Here is an 18,930-nt window from a genome sequence, read left to right as displayed (position 1 = left end):
TGTATATATATATATGTATATATGTATGTGTGTATATATATATATGTATATATGTATGTGTGTATATATATATGTGTATATATATGTATATGTATATATGTATGTATATATATATATGTATATGTATATATATTTATATGTATATATATATGTATATGTGTATATATATACATATGTATGTATATGTATATGTGTATATGTATATATATGTATATGTATATATATACATATGTATATATATACATATGTATATATATGAAGCTTACTATGGAGATTATTCAACCCTTGATAGGTTCAGAAACTTCTAGAACAGTGCTAGAACTGTTTTTCAGGGATTTTATTTTCCTAAAAATGCACTTATATTCTCTGTCAAAGTGAAAGAAAGTTCTACCATATGGAATGACGTATGTGTGTATGTGTATGTTTAGTTCAGGAGTGATGGGAACATGATGATGGTTGGTCTTCATGTTGGAGAGACACAGACTGATGGACAATACTTCTTCTTCTCATCTGTCTGTGTTGACTGATAGAGTTGCTCTGCAGTTTTCGCCCTGCATCTTCCCAGTCAACCTACATTCCTCTGTCACACATAAGAAGAACAAGGTTTGTTTTAGGATTATATGGAAAAAAACATTTTGTTCCAAAAAAGTCTTTGCCTTCTTACAGATTTGTGCTTTTTGCTCTAGTTACACCAAGGCATCCTGAAGCTGATAATCTCACCACCACCATGTTTGATGGTCAGTATATTGTTTTTCTGAAATGCTATACTTGTTTTACACCAGATGCAACAAGATGTTAACTTTCCAAATATTTTCCCAGGAGTCTTGGTGATAAATCTGATTTAGAAAATCAGGTTTTTGTTCTCGTTAGTGGTTTTTTCCCAGTCTCCATCTTATTGTTGGAATTTATTTATTGGGGCATAATGAGTTGCTATTGGACAAGTGTTAGACTGCTTTGTGTTGTTAAGCAGGTTCTATGTAACTTATATCTTGTTTCTATATGTCTGGTAATGTGAAGGCCTGAGTATGTTTGTTGAAACTGAACCCAGCTATCCAAACAATTTAGTGATTCACATTTAATTCAACAATGTGAAAACAGCTTATTGTATTTATTCTGGTTATCCTGTTAGAATCTGATCTATTTGATGACAATGTAGTAAAATACTAGATCCTTTGGAAGATTATTTCACTTATAACATGGGAGAAATGTTTTGAGTGAAATAATCTGCCTGTGGAACAAATACTTTGATCAATATTATTTACTTAAAATAAGCTCCTATATTTTGCTGAAAAGCTTCTTGCAAGTTAGCCTTGTCATTTCAAGTGCACCAAGATATTTCCACATACCTGGCAGCTTTATTTCATACTCAAATATAACATTAATAGTCATATGGATGGAAATGTTAGAACTTTATTCCCCACCCAGTTTCCTTTTTACTACTTCCCTTTATGCCCAATACAAACTCTGCAGTCCTTTCACTTCCTTTAACCTCTTATCTCCTCTTGTCGTCCTCCTGTCTTGCTCTTGAACTCTCCATTACCGTCTTGTCACTCGTTTTATCTCATCACCCAAAGCAAGCCCTTCATCTTATTGTCCAGCTGTTGCGATCTGCTTCTGTCTTCATTGTGATGTGGGTCAGCAGGTCAGCCGGGGGGCTTGTCATTAGCTGGGACTGTGCATTTGTTCTGATCACAGGTGTAGACAAGATAATAGGAGTCTTTAGTGGTCAGTGTGAGGAGGCTGGAGAATTGGAAGTGAAAATATGAAGGTGTGAGGAGAGCAGTACAGTCTTAAGACAGAGGAACATCATAAAATAGAGTAATAAAATAGGAAACTGTTTAAAATAAATTAAAATTCACAAAAGCAAATTCACTTGAATAATTTTATTAAGTATTTTTGTCCAGGTTCAATGAAAACATCTCATTTAGACATAATTTTTCCAGCTCAATATGCATTTCTGGGCTTCTCCTGTTCTTTACTAATGACCTTTTCTCTGCCTCATGATGTCGGGCTTTGACTTTCTGATGCTTCTGTGCTGAACAGCTGTTCTCTTTCTCTTCCTCTCCCAGAGAAACAATAGCAGCTAATGTCACACTGCTGATGCTGAATCCAGAGATGTCCACCAGCCTCTATATCTACTCTACTGTTTTCTCCTGCATGTGTAAAAAAATGAACTAAACAGATGATAGGAAATGGTTGCATTGAGGATGTTTTAGCACAGAAGCAAATTGTGGAGAGTTCTGTTTTTTTTTTCTGAGTGTTGAACCTCTGTGGGTTGACTCAGTGCCTCCTTTTGTGTTTGCTAGTAATGAGAGCTGCAAAGTATGCTGCTGCTTTGTCTTTCTGTACATGTGTTCATTTGTGTTTGGTAACTACTGTTTGTTCAGCTTTGAGGTTGCCTCTTTGCACCCAGAAGACGAGTAGAGTAGTTTTTGTGTTTATTTTTGTCTGGGGGGAAGGATCTAATTTAAACAGCTAGAGTTGGTTGAATTAAACATGTTGTGCTCATGTAAGAAGTTACACAAAAATTACTATTTTCCTCTTCACTTTTCTGAAGAAAAAAAAAATTAGCACCAAAAGATACAGGTGCTCAACCTACAAATATGTCCAGAGGTGTAAAGTTTTATTTTATATAATTTTTTAAACAAAATTTTACGCCCTTTTTGTCAAAAAAACAAACTCCACAGTATTTAATATTTTAAAAAGTTCTAAAAAAATATCTTTTGATGTGAATGTTCAGAATATAGCTATAATATAATAATTAAAATGTGGCATATACATAAGAAATCTATGAGGAAGTTGGTAGTTAGTAAGTAAGTAGTTGGCAGGTTGGTAGTTAGCAAGTAGGTAGTTTGGTGGGAGGTTTTTGGTAGGTAGTAGGTTGGTAGGTAGCTGGCGGTAGGTGGTTGGTAGGTAAGGTGTTGGGTAGTGGTTGGTAGTTAAGTGGTAGGTAGGTAGTTTGTTGGAAGTTGATAAGTAGTTGGCTTGTAAGATGTAGATAGTTTGTTGGTAAGTCATTGGTAGTTCAGTGGTTGGTAGGTAGTTGGCAGGTAGTTGGTTAATGGTTGGTAGTTTGTTGGTAAGTGGTTGGTAAGTTTTTGGTAGGTAGTAGGTTGGTGGTTGGTAGGTAGTTGATAAGTAGTTGGTTTGTAAGTTGTTGATAAGTCATTGGTAGTTTAGTGGTTGGTAGGTAGTTAAGTAGTTGGTTTGTAAGTCATTGGTAGTTTGTTGGAAGTTGATACATAGTTGGTAGGTAGTTGGTAGGTGGTTGGCTGGTAAGTTGTTGGTAGGTAGTTGGCTAAGTGGTTGGTAGTTTGTTGGAAGTTGATATGTACTTGGTAGGTAGGTAAGGTGTTGGTAGGTGGTTGGCTGGTGGGTTGTTGGTAGGTAGTTGGTTGGTAAGTTGGTAGGTTGTTGGTAGGTAGGTAGCTGGCGGTAGGTGGTTGGCAGGTAAGGTGTTGATAGTTTGTTGGTAAGTCATTGGTACTTTAGTGGTTGGTAGTTAAGTAGTAGGTAGGTTGTTGTCTGGTAAGATTTTGGTAGGTAGCAGGTTGGTAGTTGATAAGTAGTTGGTTTGTAAGTTGTTGATAGTTTGTTGATAAGTCATTGGTAGTTTAGTGGTTGGTAGGTAAGGTGTTGCGTAGTTGTTGGTAGGTAGTTGATAAGTAGTTGGTTTGTAAGTCGTTGGTAAGTAGTTGGCTGTTAAGTGGTTGGTAGTTTTTTGGTCAGTGGATGATAGTTTGTTGGAAGTTGATATGTAGTTGGTAGGTAGTTGGTTGGTACGTTGTTGGTAGGTAGTTAAGTAGTTGGTTTGTAAGTCATTGGTAGTTTGTTGGAAGTTGATACATAGTTGGTAGGTAGTTGGTAGGTGGTTGGCAGGTAAAGTAGTTGGTTTGTAAGTCGTTGGTTGGTTGGTAGGTTTTTGGTAGGTAGTAGGTTGGCAGGTAGGTTGTTTGTTAGTAGGTAGTTGATAAGTAGTTGGTTTGTAAGTTGTTGATTGTTTGTTGGTAAGTCATTGGTAGTTTAGTGGTTGGTAGTTAAGTAGTAGGTAGGTTGTTGGCTGGTAAGTTTTTGGTAGGTAGCAGGTTGGTAGTTGATAAGTAGTTGGTTTGTAAGTTGTTGATAGTTTGCTGATAAGTCATTGGTAGTTTAGTGGTTGGTAGGTAAGGTGTTGCGTAGTTGTTGGTAGGTAGTTTATAAGTGGTTTGTTGGTTAGTGGTTGGTAGATAGTTGGTAAGTCGATGGGAGGTAGTTGGCTGTTAAGTGGTTGGTTGTTTTTTGGTCAGTGGTTTATAGTTTGTTGGAAGTTGATATGTAGTTGATAGGTAGTTGGTTGGTTAAGTTAAGTAAACCGGTTGGTAGGTAAGGTGTTGGGTGGTGGTTGGTAGTTTGTTGGTAAGTGGTTGGTAGGTAGTTGATAAGTAGTTGGCTTGTAAGATGTTGATAGTTTGTTGGTAAGTCATTGGTAGTTTAGTGGTTAGTAGTTAAGTGGTAGGTAGGTTGTTGGCTGGTAAGTTTTTGGTAGGTAGCAGGTTGGTATTTGATAAGTAGTTTGTTTGTAAGTTGTTGATAGTTTGTTGATAAGACATTGGTAGTTTAGTGGTTGGTAGGTAGTTGATAAGTAGTCTGTTGGCTGGTAAGGTGTTGGTTAGTGGTTGGTAGGTAAGTAGTTGGTTAGTAAGTTTTTGATAGTTTGTTGGTAAGTCGTTGGTAGTTGGTAGGTAGTTTGTAGGTGGTTGGCTGGTAAGTTGGTAAGTGGTTGGTAGGTAGTTTGTTGGCTGGTAAGGTGCTGGTAGGTAGTTAAGTAGTTGGTTTGTAAGTCATTGGTAGTTTGTTGGTAGGTAGTTTGTTGGCTGGTAAGGTGCTGGTAGGTAGTTAAGTAGTTGGTTTGTAAGTCATTGGTAGTTTGTTGGTAGGTAGTTTGTTAGTGGTTGGTAGGTAGTTAAGTAGTTGGTCAGTGGTTGATAGTTTGTTTGAAGTTTATAAGTGGTTGGTAGTTTGTTTGAAGTTGATAGGTAGTTGGGTAGTGGTTGGTAAGTGGTTGGTAGGTTGTTGGCTTGTAGTTAAACTACCAAATCGGTAGTAAAGTTTTATGTTATATAATTTTTTTAACAAATTTTTACACCCTTTTTGTAAAAAAAAACTCCACAGTATTTAAAAAAGTTCTAAAAAATATCTTTTGATGTGAATGTTCAGAATATAGCTATAATATAATAATTCAAATGTGGCATATACATAAGAAATCTGAGGACTCATCATTGTTCCTTTTGCTTTCAGTTGAAACATTATTGCAAGAGATGCTGGAGGAGGAGGCGGCAGGACATGGTGGAGGACGACAGTTGGTGAGTAAGTAGTTAGTTAGTAAGTTGTAAGTAAGTAGGTAGGTATATAGCTGGTTGGTAGCTGGCGGTAGGTGGTTGGTAAGTCATTGGTAGTTCAGTGTTTGGTTGGTAGTTGGCAGGTAGTTGATAAGTAGTTGGTTTGTAAGTTGTTGATTGTTTGTTGATAAGTCATTGGTAGCTTAGTGGTTGGTAGGTAGTTAAGTAGTTGCTTTGTAAGTCATTGGTAGTTTGTTGGTAAATCGTTGGTAGTTTGTTGGAAGTTGATATGTAGTTGGTTTGTAGTTAAGTGGTAGGTAGGTTGTTGGCTGATAAGTTTTTGGTAGGTAGCAGGTTGATAGTTGATAAGTAGTTTGTTTGTAAGTTGTTAGTTTGTTGATAAGTCATTGGTAGTTTAGTTGTTGGTAGGTAGTTAAGTAGTTGCTTTGTAAGTCATTGGTAGTTTGTTGGCTGGTAAGTCGTTGGTTAGTGGTTGGTAGGTAGTTGGCAGTTGGTTTGGTGTTGTTGGTAGGTATTGATAAGTCATTGGTAGTAGTTTGTTGTGAAGTTGGAAGGTTGGTAGTTGGTAAGGTGTTGGTAGGTAGTTGGTTTGTAAGTTGTTAGTTTAAGTCGTTGGTAGGTAGTTGGCTGTTAAGTGGTTGGTAGTTTTTTGGTCAGTGGTTGATAGTTTGTTGGAAGTTGATAGGTAGTTGGGTAGTGGTTGGTAGTTAAGTGGATTGTAGTTTGTTGATAAGTGGTTGTTTAGTGGTTGGTAGGTAGTTGATAAGTAGTTGGATTGTAAGATGTTGATAGTTTGTTGGTAAGTCATTGGTAGTTTAGTGATTGGTAGTTAAGTGGTAGGTAGTTTGTTGGCTGGTAAGTCGTTGGTTAGTGGTTGGTAGGTAGTTAAGTAGTTGGTTTGTAAGTTGTTGGTAGATAGTTTGTTGGAAGTTATGTAGTTGGTAGGTAGGTAAGGTGTTGGTAGGTAGTTGGTTTGTAAGTTGTTCGTTTAAGTCGTTGGTAGGTAGTTGGCTGTTAAGTGGTTGGTAGTTTTTTGGTCAGTGGTTGATAGTTGGGTAGTGGTTGGTAGTTAAGTGGATTGTAGTTTGTTGATAAGTGGTTGTTTAGTGGTTGGTAGGTAGTTGATAAGTAGTTGGATTGTAAGTTGTTGATTGTTTGTTGATAAGTCATTGGTAGCTTAGTGGTTGGTAGGTAGTTAAGTAGTTGCTTTGTAAGTCATTGGTAGTTTGTTGGTAAATCGTTGGTAGTTTGTTGGAAGTTGATATGTAGTTGGTTTGTAGTTAAGTGGTAGGTAGGTTGTTGGCTGATAAGTTTTTGGTAGGTAGCAGGTTGATAGTTGATAAGTAGTTTGTTGATAAGTCATTGGTAGTTTAGTTGTTGGTAGGTAGTTAAGTAGTTGCTTTGTAAGTCATTGGTAGTTTGTTGGCTGGTAAGTCGTTGGTTAGTGGTTGGTAGGTAGTTAAGTAGTTGGTTTGTAAGTTGTTGGTAGGTAGTTGATAAGTCGTTGGTAGATAGTTTGTTGGAAGTTATGTAGTTGGTAGGTAGGTAAGGTGTTGGTAGGTAGTTGGTTTGTAAGTTGTTAGTTTAAGTCGTTGGTAGGTAGTTGGCTGTTAAGTGGTTGGTAGTTTTTTGGTCAGTGGTTGATAGTTTGTTGGAAGTTGATAGGTAGTTGGGTAGTGGTTGGTAGTTAAGTGGATTGTAGTTTGTTGATAAGTGGTTGTTTAGTGGTTGGTAGGTAGTTGATAAGTAGTTGGATTGTAAGATGTTGATAGTTTGTTGGTAAGTCATTGGTAGTTTAGTGAAGGTGTTGGTAGGTAGTTGGTTTGTAAGTTGTTGGTTTAAGTTTGGTAGGTAGTTGGCTGTTAAGTGGTTGGTAGTTTTTTGGTCAGTGGTTGATAGTTGGGTAGTGGTTGGTAGTTAAGTGGATTGTAGTTTGTTGATAAGTGGTTGTTTAGTGGTTGGTAGGTAGTTGATAAGTAGTTGGATTGTAAGATGTTGATAGTTTGTTGGTAAGTCATTGGTAGTTTAGTGATTGGTAGTTAAGTGGTAGGTAGGTTGTTGGCTGGTAAGTTTTTGGTAGGTAGAAGGTTGGCAGTTGATAAGTAGTTGATAGTTTGTTGATAAGTAGTTTGTTGGCTGGAAAGGTGTTGGTAGGTAGTCAAGTAGTTGGTTTGTAAATCATTGGTAGTTTGTTGGCTGGTGGTTGGTAGGTAGTTGATAAGTAGTTGGCTTGTAAGATGTTGATAGTTTGTTGGTCATTGGTAGGTTGGTAGTTAAGTGGATTGTAGTTTGTTGATAAGTGGTTGGATTGTAAGATGTTGATAGTTTGTTGGTAAGTCATTGGTAGTTTAGTGGTTGGTAGATAAGTGGTAGGTAAGTTTTTGGTAGGTAGCAGGTTGGCAGTTGATAAGTAGTTGATAAGTAGTTTGTTGGCTGGTAAGGTGCTGGTAGGTAGTTAAGTAGTTGGTTTGTAAGTCATTGGTTGGTCAGTGGTTGATAGTTTGTTTGAAGTTGATAGGTAGTTGGGTAGTGGTTGGTAAGTGGTTGGTAGGTTGTTGAAGTTTTATGTTATATAATTTTTTTAACAAATTTTTACACCCTTTTTGTAAAAAAAACTCCACAGTATTTAATATTTAAAAAAGTTCTAAAAAATATCTTTTGATGTGAATGTTCAGAATATAGCTATAATATAATAATTCAAATGTGGCATATACATAAGAAATCTGAGGACTCATCATTGTTCCTTTTGCTTTCAGTTGAAACATTATTGCAAGAGATGCTGGAGGAGACATGGTGGAGGACGACAGTTGGTGAGTAAGTAGTTAGTTAGTAAGTTGTAAGTAAGTAGGTAGGTATATAGCTGGTTGGTAGCTGGCGGTAGGTGGTTGGTAAGTTGTTGATTGTTTGTTGATAAGTCATTGGTAGCTTAGTGGTTGGTAGGTAGTTAAGTAGTTGCTTTGTAAGTCATTGGTAGTTTGTTGGAAGTTGATATGTAGTTGGTTTGTAGTTAAGTGGTAGGTAGGTTGTTGGCTGATAAGTTTTTGGTAGGTAGCAGGTTGATAGTTGATAAGTAGTTTGTTTGTAAGTTGTTAGTTTGTTGATAAGTCATTGGTAGTTTAGTTGTTGGTAGGTAGTTAAGTAGTTGCTTTGTAAGTCATTGGTAGTTTGTTGGCTGGTAAGTCGTTGGTTAGTGGTTGGTAGGTAGTTAAGTAGTTGGTTTGTAAGTTGTTGGTAGGTAGTTGATAAGTCGTTGGTAGATAGTTTGTTGGAAGTTATGTAGTTGGTAGGTAGGTAAGGTGTTGGTAGGTAGTTGGTAGGTAAGTTGTTGATAGTTTGTTGATAAGTCATTGGTAGTTTTAGTAAGTCGTTGGTAGGTAGTTGGTAGTTTGTTGGAAGTTGATAGGTAGATAAGGTGTTGATAGGTAGCAGGTTGGTTGTTGATAAGTCATTGGTAGTTTAGTGGTTGGTAGGTAGTTGATAAGTAGTTTGTTGGCTGGTAAGGTGTTGGTTAGTGGTTGGTTGGTTTGTAAGTTGATAGTTTGTTGATAAGTCATTGGTAGTTTGTTAGTAAGTCGTTGGTAGGTAGTTTTTTTGGTCAGTGGTTGATAGTTTGTTGGAAGTTAGTAGATAAGTAGTTGGTTTGTAAGTTGTTGGTAGGTAGTTTGTTGGAAGTTATGTAGTTGGTAGGTAGGTAAGGTGTTGGTAGGTAGTTGGTTTGTAAGTTGTTAGTTTAAGTTGTGTTGGTAGTTTTTTGGTCAGTCATTGGTAGTTTTAGTAAGTGGTTGTTGGGTTGCAGTGGTTGATAGCAGGTTGCAGTTTGTAAAGTTGATGCGTTGGTAGTTTAGTGGTTGGTAGGTAGTTGATAAGTAGTTTGTTGGCTGGTAAGGTGTTGGTAGGTAGGTAGGTTACTAACTACCAAATCGGCAGTTAAACTACCAACACCTTACCTACCTATCAACTTCCATCAAAATACAAACCAACACCTTACCTACCAACTACTTAACTACCAATGACTTATCAACAAACTATCAACTTACAGACCAACTACTCAACTACCAACCTGCTACGTACCAAAAACCTGTCAAATACCGACCAACGACTTACAAACCAACTACTTAACTACCTACCAACCACTAAACTACTAATGACTTATCAACAAACAGACCAACTACCTACCAACCACTAAACTACCAATGACTTATCAACAAACTACCAACACCTTACCTACCTATCAACGACTTACTAACCAACAAACTACAAACCAACACCAACCAACCACTAAACTACCAACACCTTACCTACCAACTACTTAACTACCAATGACTTATCAACAAACTACCAACTTACAGACCAACTACTCAACTACCAACCTGCTACGTACCAAAAACCTGTCAAATACCGACCAACGACTTACAAACCAACTACTTAACTACCTACCAACCACTAAACTACTAATGACTTATCAACAAACAGACCAACTACCTACCTTACCTACCTATCAACGACTTACTAACCAACTACCTACCAACAAACTACCAACACCTTACCTACCAAAAACCTGCCAAATACCTACCAACGACTTATAAACTAACCACTTAACTACCTACCAACCACTAAAACACCTTACCTACCAACGACTTATCAACTTACAGACCAACTTCTCATCAACTTCCAACCTGCTACGTACCAAAAACAACTAGTTTAGTGGTTGGTAGGTAGTTTCTTGGTAAGTCGTTGGTAGTTAAACTACCGATTTGGTAGTTAAACTCTTACAAACTACCTCCCAACCAATTACCACTTACCACCTACCTACCAAACACTTTTCTACCAATAAGCTATCAACCACTTACCTAGTAACAACTTACCAGCCAACCACCAACCAACTACCAATAACTTACAAACCAACTACTTAACTACCTACCAACCAACAAACTACCTACCAACTACTTAACATTGTTAACTTAACCACTTACCAGCCAACTACCTACCAACGACTTACCAACAAAGTAACAACTTACAAACCAACCACTAACCAACAAACTACCAATAACAACTTAACTACCTACCAACCAACAAACTACCTACCAAAAACCTACCAACTACTTAACATTGTTAACTTAACTTAACCACTTACCAGCCAACTACCTACCAAGGACTTACCAACAAACTAACAACTTACAAACCAACACCTTACCTACCTACCAACTACGTATCAACTTCCAACAAACTACCAACGACTTGCCACCTACCTACCAACAACTACGCAACAACTTACCAGCCAACCACCTACCAATACACTACCTACCAACCACTAAACACCTTATCAGCCAACAAACCACCTACCAAAAACCTACCAACTACTTAACATTGTTAACTTAACTTAACCACTTAACAGCCAACTACCTACTAACGACTTACCAACAAACTAACACCTTACCAACCAACCACTAACCAATACACTACCTACCAACCACTGAACTACCAATGACTTACCAACTACCAATGACTTACCAAGTACTTAACTACCTACCAACCACTAACCAACACCTTACCAGCCAACAAACTACCTACCAAAAACCTACTACCTACCAACAACTTACCAGCCAACCACCTACCAACTATGTATCAACTTCCAACAAACTATCAACGACTTACAAACCAACTACTTACCAACAAACTACCCATGACTTACAAACCTACCACTTAACTACCTACCAACAAACTACCTACCAAAAACCTGCCAACTACCTACCAACAATTACGCAACAGCTTACCAACCAACTACCTACCAGCTTCCAACAAACTATCAACCACTGACCAAAAAACTACCAACCACTTAACAACCAACTACCTACTAATGACTTACAAACCAACTACTTAACTACCTACCAACCACTAACCAACACCTTACCAGCCAACAAACTACTTATCACCTACCTACCAACAACTACGCAACACCTTACCTACAACCACTAAACTACCAATGACTTATCAACAACTTACAAGCCAACTACTTATCTACCTACCAACCACTGAACTACCAATGACTTACCAACAAACTATCAACATCTTACAAGCCAACTACTTATCAACTACCAACCAGCTACATACCTAACTACTTACTCACCAACTCTGTGCTTTCCGTCATCCTCCACCATGTCCTGCCGCCTCCTCCAGCATCTCTTGCAATGTTTCAACTGAAAGCAAAAGGAACAATGATGAGTCCTCAGATTTCTTATGTATATGCCACATTTGAATTATATTATAGCTATATTCAGAACATTCACATCAAAAGATATTTTTTAGAACTTTTTAAAATATTAAATACTGTGGAGTTTTATTTCTTGAAAAAAAGGGCGTAAAAATTTGTTTAAAAAATTATATAAAATAAAATTTTACTACCGATTTGGTAGTTTAACTACAAGCCAACAACCTACCAACCAACCACTAACCAACTACCTATCACCTACCTTCCAACAACTTACCAACTACCTACCAATGACTTACCAACAAACTATCAACAACTTACAAACCAACTACTTATCAACTACCTACCAACCACTACCCAACACCTTACCTACCAACTACATATCAACTTCCAACAAACTATCAACCACTGACCAAAAAACTACCAACCACTTAACAGCCAACTACCTACCAACAACTAGTTTAGTGGTTGGTAGGTAGTTGATAAGTAGTTTGTTGAAAGTTGATAAGTCGTTGGTAGTTAAACTACCTCCCAACCAACTACCACTTACCACCTACCTACCAAGCACTTTTCTACCAATAAGCTATCAACCACTTACCTAGCAACAATTTACCAGCCATACAACTGTACCTACAAACTTTACAAACCTACCTACCAACAAACACTACCAACCACTAAACTACCAATGACTTACCAACACACTATCAACAACTTACAAACCAACTACTTATCTACCTACCAACCACTACCCAACCCCTTACCTACCAAAAACATACCAACTACTTAACATTGTTAACTTAACTTAACCACTTACCAGCCAACTACCTGCCAACAAACTATCAACGACTTACTAACAACTACCTGCCAACAAACTATCAACAACTTACAAACTACCTACCAACTACTTAACATTGTTAACTTAACTTAACCACTTACCAGCCAACGACCTACCAACACCTTACCTACCTATCAACTTCCAACAAACTACAAACCACTTAGCCAACTACCTACCAATGACTTACCAACAAACTACTTATTAACTACCTACCAACCACTAAACTTCCAATGACTTATCAGCCACCCACCTACCAACTACGTATCAACTTCCAACAAACTATCAACGACTTACTAACCAACTACCGACCAAGGACTTACCAACAAACTACCAATGACTTACAAACCAACTACTTAACTACCTACCAACAGCTTACCAACCAACTACCTACCAACTACATATCAGCTTCCAACAACCACTGACCAAAAAACTACCAACTACTTAACTACCTACCAACCACTAACCAACACCTTACCAGCCAACCACTAAACTACCAATGACTTACCAACAAACTATCAACTTACAAACCAACTACTTATCAACTACCTACCAACCACTGAACTACCAATGACTTACCAACAAACTATCAACATCTTACAAGCCAACTACTTATCAATTTCCAACAAACTACCAACCAGCTACGTACCTACCTACCTACTTACAACTTACTAACTAACTACTTACTCACCAACTCTCCTTTCCATCGTCCTCCACCATCTCTTGCAATAATGTTTCAACTGAAAGCAAAAGGAACAATGATGAGTCCTCAGATTTCTTATGTATATGCAACATTTGAATTATATTCTAGCTATATTCTGAACATTCACATCAAAAGATATTTTTTTATCTTATTTAAATATTAAATACTGTGGAGTTTTATTTTTTGACAAAAAGGGCGTAAAAATTTGTTTAAAAAATTATATATAAAAAATCTTTACTACCGATTTGGTACTTTAACTACCAGCCAACTACCTACCAATGACTTACAAACCAACTACTCATCAACTACATATCAACTTCCAACAAACTATCAACCACTGACCAAAAACTACCAGCCAACTACCTACCAACGAAACAAACTACCAACCACTTACCTAGCAACTACCAACTACCAACAAACCACCTACCAACCACTTAACTACCAACTATCTACAAACCACTAACCAATCAACTACCTACCAACCAACTACCGACCAACCACTTACCCAGCAACTTCCAAGAAACTACCTACCTACCAAACACTAACAAACCACCAAACTACCAACTTACCAAACACTTAACTACCAATCACTACCAACAAGCTACAAACCAGTTACCAACCACTTACCTAACAACTACCAACTACCTATTAACCACTTACCAACAAACCACCTACCAATAAGCTACCAACCACTTAACTACCAACTATCTACAAACCACTAACCAATCAACTACCTACCAACCAAATACCTAGCACCTAACTACCAACATCTTAACTACCAACCACCTTCCAACAACTTCGCTACCAACCACTTAACTATCACCTACCTACCCACAACTTAGCAAACTACTTACCCAGCAACTACCTACCAACAAACTACCTACCAAACACTTTTCAACCAACTACCTACGAACCACTTACCAACAAACCAACTATCTACAAACCACTAACCAATCAACTACCAACCACCTACCAACAACCACCTACCAACCACTTAGCTACCAACTAGCTACAAACCACTAACCAATCACCTACCAACAAACTAGCTACAAACCACCTACCAACAAACAAACTACCAACCACTTACCAGCCAGCTACCTACCAACTACCTATGAACCACCTACCAACAAACAAACTACCAACCACTTACCAGCCACCTACCTACCAACTACCTATGAACCACTTACCTACCAACCACTTACCCAGCAACTTCCAAGAAACTACCTACCAACCACTTAACTACCAACTACCTACGAACCACTTACCAACCAACTTATTACCAACTACCATCTTACTACTAACTAACTACTTAGCATCTAACTATTTACCTACTAAGTATTAACTAACTAACTAACTAACTAACTAACTAACTTACCACTAACTACTAACCAACAACCAACTTACTTACTCTGTCCTGCCGCCTCCTCGTCCTCCACCATGTCCTGCCGCCTCCTCCGCCATATTCTGCAGATGTAAAAAGAAACAATTTCACTATTGTGCTGACTCCATTAAATAACAAATGACATTAAAATCATGCTTGGTCACACAATAAGTCCTTAAACATGACAGGAACAGATGTAAACAGCTACATGAAAAATATACTTCTTATCAGTCGTCAGTGTCTTATTCTGGCATGTATAAGACATAAATTGGCATGTTTTCATTCATAGCACAATTTTATATTTAATGGAAATGCAGCTAATGTATGTATTTGGTCCTAATCTTCTGTTTTTTCCTTCTAGTCACAGATATTTCAGATTATGCAACTTATTTTAATACAAAATAAGCCAACTGAATAAACTGCAAGCTTTAGGAAGCAGAGCTCAATTTCACAAGCCAAGCTCATGATCTATTTCAATAAAATTTCTCCAAATGCTGAAAGACCATAACCTTCAAAAAACATAAATGGAAATTCACAGAAAATATTCTGTGAAATGACAAGAGAAAAATGGGCCTGTTATAAAGATGTTAGTGATGTTGCATTTCACCTAAAACATGGCAGTGGCAGTATAATGGTTTGGGCCTGCTTTGCTTGCAGTACTGGACCTTAACCCCACTTGCACTGTGGTTCAACAGCAGGATGATGATCCAAAGCATCAAGGCAAGGCAGCCTCTGAAAAATACAAAAATGAAGTTTTGTAATGGTCTAGCCACAGTTTGAACTAACATCCAAATCAAATGAAACATAAACATGCTGTTTGTTTCATTGCTAGCCATCTGGAAGTGTTGATAGCGATTTTTTATGCTTTCATTTTGCCAAAACACTAACTGCTTTTCAGATCTGAAACATCTAAGTGTGATAAAATAGCAAAAACAGAATAAAGCTCAAGTTTTTCACAGCACTCTACGTTGTCTCTGTTTTCTTAATCATCTCAGAAATATTGTCCCTTTCGTAAACGAGCGCATGGATGCATCGCTGTCGATGGGACAGAAAGGAAGTGGAGAGAGAAATGAAAAGCGAACAAGAAAATGTGATGAAAAGGTTATGGAGAGAGGGGAGAAAAGGGCAGGTGGAAAACTGCTCTTTAGGGTCTTTGAAAGCAGCTGGTCCTGGTTTGAAGCTTGACCCCATTTAGGACGGGCAAGAGACATCGAGACAAACTGTGGGAGAGAGAGAGTGAGTGTTCGACAGACCCTTCAGCCCCGCTCTTAAAGGCCCTCCACAGGAAGTCCTCATTCTTCCTGGAGCAGACACCCCCCACCAACAGCTGCGAAAAAGCCCTCATTTAGGCTGAGTGGAAGGGGAAGACAGAGAAAGAGTGGACCCCCATCCTCCACCTAGGGGGGCCCTCGTATCAAAACTTCCCCTCAGCAGGCAAGACAGAAATGTCAGCAAGAAGGAAGGCTTTAGAGTCTTTTATCATTTCATTTGCTTATTGATTTGTGTGTGTGCTTGTTAGAGACGAATTTGACCTTTACAGGAATTTCCAGCTTGAAACAAAAATTCTTCGATTTATTCTTTGGAGGAAAATTCTCTACAAGACCAATTGTAAATAAGTAGAGTGAAAATTTAGGAAAGACCAGAAAGACTCCAGCTTGTGTTTTTTTGCTTCAACTGACCGAACATTTTGGTCCACAGAACAATTTTCAGACGTGTCAGTAAAACTTAGCCGTTGTAATGTTTGTGTTAAATGGGATTAGCTGTTCTTGGCCAGCGGCACCAGCTACACACACAGAGGTGTCTGCTTAGCAAGCCTAAAACTATGAAAAGCAAGCATTAAAGTAAGATTATTGTGTCACTAGAACCATCTGTACATTGCTTTGTTAAAACACAAGCAAAAATCTACAGAAAAGGATTAGGGGTTACTGGAAAATGTTAGGACTCTAATCTCATAATTTTGACCTTTTTCTCAGAAATCTAATTCTATGTGAATCTATGTCAAAATCTTAAAAAAAACAAAAAAACATTCTTGCATCCATGTCAGTTACCTTTACTCTTTGAAACGTGATGTGCTCATTTCAGTTTAACAATGAGGTCTCTGATCCCTCATCAGTTGCACTTGTTAGTTATATAATAATTTGTTTTCACAAAGAAATAAACTGAAACCAATCTGTTAGTCCTCTGCTTCAGTTAACTGTCAACAATTTCCCTTCCACTTCACAATCATGTGTTGGTTTATCACATTAAATCCCAATGAAATATATCATATTTTTTACCTGTAGTTTGATAAATTGTTATAAAAAGTTTTACTTTTGCACTGAAATTGGATTAAATTGTCCATAAAACTGTTCGTAGTCAGTTTTAGCATCACAGAGCACCTTACCATTTCCAATTAGCCTGATTTAATTTCTCATAGTTGAGAAGAATCAGTGAGGACTACTCTTTAGTTTCAATGATTCATAACTCCTTGTTATACTGTTGTTGGGGTGGCATGTCTAATATTTCTTAACTCTATATTCACCTGTCGAAGAAGCTGACCCTTCATTGATTCCAGTTTCCTTCTTTTAGCTTCAAGCATCGTCTGACGGTTGTTGGCAGAGAATCTGAGAAAAGAGAAACAAGAAAAGAAATAAATTTTTATTGTTTATTTAATACAAATAATGTTGCAGCTTCCCACATATGTTGATTTAGCAATGTGATTTCCACTTTCTTTTTCCTTAAAGTGGCTAAAGACGGAACTGAATTCATGAAAATGGAAGAAATGTGTGGAAATTATAAGATGGATAGTGGGATAGGAGACAATAGATTGAACTTCCGTGGAATCAACATTATATTATCTTGATTAAATTGTGAAAAGAAATATAATTACTAAAATGGTTATTTGATAAATTAATTTCAATAGGTTCTTCCAAAATGGTACAATGTCGCCAACAGGCAACAATTAGACAAGAAAACATAATTTTGCTTTTATGTTTAATATACTGCGACCTGTGAAAATACAAAGGTTATTGAACATAAAAGGTTTGTCACATATTCTTTTTTTCAAGCAATATCTCTGTAGTTTGGAGATCATTTAAACCACTTGCAGTTTAAACTTGACCTAAACAACTGATTGCGTTTTAACGTGTTGAAAACTGAGCCCACTGCTATCAATCAGCTATGTGTGTGTTTGCATTAGACCGACAGGTTGGCCTGATACAGATCGCTTTGATGTGTTCGTGGTGTGTTTGCACCAGCCGCTCTCTTAGGGACTATCATTGCTGGTAATCCACTTCATGGTCCACTAATCTGTTTTCACCAGGGTCGCTCCACACCCAGCTCTCGTTCTCTTTTTCTTCTTCTAGCCACTTCTCAGCAGGGTTCCTCCCTCTCTGCTCACCTTGCTCTTTAAAGGTCACATCTTTATTCTTCTCCCTTTCCTTCACCTCCCTCCTCTCTTTAATAACACTAATCTTATTACACAAAGAATCAAAGCTTTCAGGTTTATCTTCTGTCCATTTGGAAATCAAACTCATAACAACAGCTTAACGTTCTGTTTCCTGTTCAGCTGCTCTATCAATGCTCTGATGTAAACCTGTCATCATCCTCAGGTATATTGTGAATTTCAAAACTGCATCAATGTGCATGGAGCAGGTTTGTAGTGCTGTGGATAACGAATCTCCACAAGCAATAGTTGCCATCCAGCATATTTATTATTTCTATTATTTTCAAAAAAGACACCATGGTTGAAGGAAGTTTGAGAAGCTTTCTTCTCAAACTTTAAAGTAGCTCAGTTCAGCAACTGCAAGTCGTTCTAAAGAGTTTCTGCAATCTGGACAAAGTGGCAACATTTACGATGGAAAGATTCTTCTTTTTAGTTTCATCCAGCATGCTTCGTTTCTCACCACTAACAAACAGCATCAGATTTCTGCCCAGTTCCTATACACACACAAACACCCGAACACGTGGTCTAATCATATTCCTTCCTATCTAGAAGCAATCAGTGATAATGTTGGCTGCTCCCGAGCACCGCAGCAAAACTGGCAGAGAGGAGGACACACAAGCTCTAATTAAATTAAATGTGTGTGTGCGCAGCAGCGCTAGCAGGGAGGAGCACAGATTACATGTAGCTGTAGCATCATCAATGTTTGACCTGCGTGTGGAGCAGAGATTAGAAATAAAGATTTGAGTGCTAAAGGTCAAAACTGCTTCGTTAAGAGTGATATCTTTTAAGTGTCACATTCTTAGAAAGGAAAATAAATTTATCTCTTGCACAAATACTAAGTCAGATGTGTTTTTTGTTTATTAAATTTGCAATAATTCTATTATTTTATGCTGTATATAAAATTATAGAAAGGTTCTCCACCATGCAAGGTTTGGCAAATATATGGTCTCTAAGTTACAAACACAACTTTATATTTACGGAGGACTTCAAGCTGTACTTTTATTCAGTTAATAAAACCAATGGCATGCAGAGTAAATGTTGCA

At 37.6% G+C, this 18,930-nt stretch overlaps 1 long non-coding RNA gene across 1 annotated transcript; it reads left to right on the top strand.

Annotated features, from left to right (window-relative positions):
* Nucleotides 1-461: 461 nt before the first annotated feature.
* LOC122826880 lies at nucleotides 462-5,654 on the top strand. The gene is made up of 3 exons (XR_006369886.1): nucleotides 462-603; nucleotides 687-737; nucleotides 5,278-5,654. It is a non-coding gene; the product is annotated as an uncharacterized LOC122826880 (long non-coding RNA).
* The last annotated feature ends 13,276 nt before the right edge of the window (nucleotides 5,655-18,930 follow it).

Source organism: Gambusia affinis, linkage group LG24 (assembly GCF_019740435.1).
Source record: "Gambusia affinis linkage group LG24, SWU_Gaff_1.0, whole genome shotgun sequence".
NCBI classification, from domain to species: domain Eukaryota; kingdom Metazoa; phylum Chordata; class Actinopteri; order Cyprinodontiformes; family Poeciliidae; genus Gambusia; species Gambusia affinis.
The sequence above is the reverse complement of the archived record's forward strand: the minus strand, read 5'-3'. Positions and strand labels throughout refer to the sequence as shown.